This window comes from Macaca mulatta, chromosome 4 (genome assembly GCF_049350105.2).
Source record: "Macaca mulatta isolate MMU2019108-1 chromosome 4, T2T-MMU8v2.0, whole genome shotgun sequence".
Taxonomy (NCBI): domain Eukaryota; kingdom Metazoa; phylum Chordata; class Mammalia; order Primates; family Cercopithecidae; genus Macaca; species Macaca mulatta.
The window spans coordinates 17,695,622-17,699,613 of record NC_133409.1 but is presented as its reverse complement, the minus strand read 5'-3'; the positions used below and the strand labels follow the sequence as shown (position 1 = coordinate 17,699,613).

Below are 3,992 nucleotides of genomic sequence, written 5' to 3'. Positions count from 1 at the left end.
TAGCTGAGGAAATAACTAATGCAAACACCCTAAGTTAGGACCCCTCTTGGCATGTTCATAGAAAAAGAATGGCTTTCTTCCCTCAATTCTCACAATTTTAAGGTGTGGTATGTTTGTCTCTTTCATTTAAATATCTGTGGATGACGCTCGCCTGCCTGCCCGCTCCCTTGCTAGCTCGCGCTTTCACTCACCCTCTCCTCGAGGATCCAGGGGCCTCTGACCCCAGCCTGCGGCTAGGAAGGGAGACAGAGGCCGCGGCTCAGGGGAAACGAGGCTGCAGTGGTGGTGGTAGGAAGATGCAGGATGAGGACGAGCAGCAGGAGCTAACTAACGCTGAAGACTTGGTCGTGACCAAGTATAAGATGGGGGGTAACATCGCCAACCGGGTACTTCGGTCCCTGGTGGAAGCATCTAGCTCAGGTGTATCAGTACTGAGCCTGTGTGAGAAAGATGATGCCATGATTATGGAAGAAACAGGGAAAATCTTCAAGAAAGAAACGGAAATGAAGAAAGGCATTGCTTTTCCCACCAGCATTTCAGTAAATAACTGTGTGTGTCGCTTCTGTCCTTTGAAGATGCAGCCAGGATTATATTCTCAAGGAAGGTGACCTGGTAAAAATTGACTTTGGGGTCCATATGGATGACTTCATCGCTAATGTAGCTCATACTTTTGTGGTCGATGTAGCTCAGGGGACCCAAGTAACAGGGAGGAAAGCAGATGTTATTAAGGCAGCTCACCTTTGTGCTGAAGCTGCCCTATGCCTGGTCAAACCTGGAAATCAGAACACACAAGTGACAGACGCCTGGAACAAAGTTGCCCGCTCATTTAACTATATGCCAATAGAAGGTATACTGTCACACCCGTGGAAGCAGCATGTCATCGATGCAGAAAAAAACCATTATCCAGAATCCCACAGACCAGCAGAAGAAGGACCATGAAAAAGCTGAATTTGAGGTATATGAAGTACATGCTATGGATGTTCTTGTCAGCTCAGGAGAGGGCAGGGCCAAGGATGCAGGACAGAGAACCACTATTTCCAAATGAGACCCCTCTAAACAGTATGGACTGAAAATGAAAACTCCACATGCCTTCTTCAGTGGATGGAAAGGAGTTTGAATGCCATGTTGTTTACTTTAAGAGCCTTTGAAGATGAGAAGAAGGCTCAGTGGGTGTGGTGGAGTGCGCCAAACACGAACTGCGGTAACCATTTAATGTTCTCTATGAGAAGGAGGGTGAATTTGTTGCCCAGTTTAAATGTACAGTTCTGCTCATGCCCAATGCCCCCATGTGGATAACCAGTGGTCCCCTCGAGCTTGACCTCTACAAGTCTGAGATGGAGGTCCAGGATGCAGAGCTAAAGGCCCTCATCCAGAGTTCTGCAAGTCAAAAAACCCAGAGGAAAAAAAAAAAGAAGAAGGCCTCCAAGACTGCAGAAAATGCCACCAGTGGGGAAACATTAGAAGAAAATGAAGCTGGGGACTGAGGTGGGTCCACTTCCCCAGCTTGCTGTTCCTGCCTCATCCCCTTCCCACCACACCCCAGATGCTGTGAAGTGCAGTTCTTCTCCACCTAGGATCGCCAGCAGAGCGGGGGTCTCCCTGCCCGCACCCCAGTTCCCCAACCCACTCCCTTCCAACAACAACCAACTCCAACTGACTCTGGTCTTGGGAGGCGAGGCTTCCCAACCACGGAAGACTACTTTAAATGAAAAAAAGAAATTGAATAATAAAATCAGGAGTCATAATTCATCGTCTTCAGGCCCTTCTTTCTAGCCTTTTCTACTACCCTCTGCTTGGTCAAGGTTTGTGACCCTACTACAGAACGGGGCTAAATTAGCCACCACCACTGAAAACTCAGCCGAAGGTTTTTATACCATTCTAATGTTAGCATTTTCCCACCTGTTTGGGGCTTTTTACTCTTTTTTCCATTCTCCCCAAGTATTTTATCTGGCTTCAAAATTAGGAGGATTATTTTTCAGACTTTTTTTATTCAGTGTGGCTGATTCCTCATCGGATTCAGGCTGTCCAGTCAGGCCCCTCCCATTTTAGGAGCTGGAGCCTTCATTTATGAAGCGATTCTCATCTATGCAATGGATCCTTATTTGTCAATCTTTTTTCTTCCATTTTCACAAAGCTGTAAAGAAATCCATCTCAAGCTTATCCTTTTCTCTGGAGTCAGTGGGGTCTTCCCTCACTCCATTTTACACAAATCTGAGCTGAAAGTTCAACTGGTTTTGTTCCCTATTTGAAATATTGTGATCTCCCTCTCTTGATAGAAAAACCAAGAATAAGAGGAGTAGACTGACTGGAGATACAACTCCTTGCTTTCTGAAGCTATGGACTTGGATTAAATTGCTGGGGGTTTGTAGGGAAAGATGACAAATTTCAGTACCTGTGGCATTCTGTCCCAGGAAACTAGGGCTCCTACTATCTTATGAGGTTTTTAAACACATTGGAAAATGACATGACATTAAAATAAATTTGAATTTGCTCATAAAAATACAAAATAAATATCTGTGGATAATCATAGAAATAAAATAGAAATGGCCTTATTTATAAAATGAAATTTTACTTGCTTTTATTTAATTTTAAAAAAAGAAAAAAAAAAACGAGTTTCTGGCCGGGCACAGTGCCTCACATCTGTAATCCCAGCACTTTGGGAGGCCAAGGTGGGCAGATCACAAAGTCAGGAGATTAAGAACAGCCTGGCTGACATGGTGAAACTCTATCTCTGCTAAAAGTACAAAAATTAGCTGGGTGTGGTGGTGCATGCCTGTAATCCCAGCTACTTGGGAGACTGAGGCAGGAAAATCGCTTAAAACAGGGAGTCAGAGTTTGCAGTGAGCCAAGATCGCGCCACTGCACTCCAGTCTGGCAACAGAGTAAGACTCCATCTTTAAAAAAAAAAAAGAAAAAAAAGAAACACGAGTTTCTGAGAAGAAATCATCACAAAGGCTGAGGAATTGAACAAGTAGCCTCAAAGCTTTTTTTACTGATACATAATGATCGTATATATTCCTGAGGTACATGCAATATTTTAACACATGCGTACAATGTGTAGTGATCAAATCAGGGTAATTGGGATATACAATGCCTCAAATGTTCACAACATTGCTTTGTGTTGGGAAAATTCCAAATCTTTCTTTCAGCTGTTTTGAAATGCACAATAAGTTATTGTAACAGTAGTTTCCCTACTGGGCTATGGAACACTGGAACTCAACTCTTGATATATGTGTTGCACTTGGGGATTTTATAATTAAAGCTCCATTGCTACAACACAGAGAGTACCCAAGAGTTTGCTGATCACCTTTAAAACTCCAGTCCAAATTTAGGCAAAATTTCTTTGTGTGCTTTCCTTTCATATAGTTGAGATAGGCCAGCATGACTAGATGTGTTCTCAGAAGGTTGGTATTGCCACTAGACACCAGGCTGGCCTCTGAAACAGACTGCCTCAGTGCAGATTGTTTTCTTCTTTGTTCCAAATCCGAGCTAAAGCTATCTCTTGCCTTGTCACCAACAAATTCAAAACATTCTTCCCTCAAAAAGTACCCACATTACCTTGATTTGAAATTACCAGCAACATTAATGTAATTTAAGAGATAGACTTGATTCAGAACTAATGGGCAGGACTGTGCTAAATGACACAGTAACTTGGTTCCACCCACTCTATCATGGCCATTCGATGTGACCTTCCCCACTCAAAACTTATTATAAAAGAATTACTTTCTCAGCTTTCTCTGCTGATGGAGTCTAAGTAGCTAAACACATTCAAGTTATCAAAATGCATATGAGTTCATGTTTTAGCCAATTAATTTATTTATAAAGTTTTGGTCTATTAAGTATTTTGTCCAAAGTGACAAAAAGGAATATAAGGGTGAAGATGAGCTGTACTTCCAAAAGGATATTCAAAACCATTACCTTCGCTAGGGATAATTTTCCCAAACTAATTGAAATTTGAATAGAATTTGAGTTGAGCAAACAGAAACAAAGAA

The 3,992-nt window shown here is 42.5% G+C and overlaps 1 pseudogene; it reads left to right on the top strand.

Moving 5' to 3' along the window:
* Nucleotides 1-296: 296 nt before the first annotated feature.
* LOC696180 (proliferation-associated protein 2G4 pseudogene) lies at nt 297-1,486 on the top strand (annotated as a pseudogene).
* Nucleotides 1,487-3,992: the final 2,506 nt, after the last annotated feature.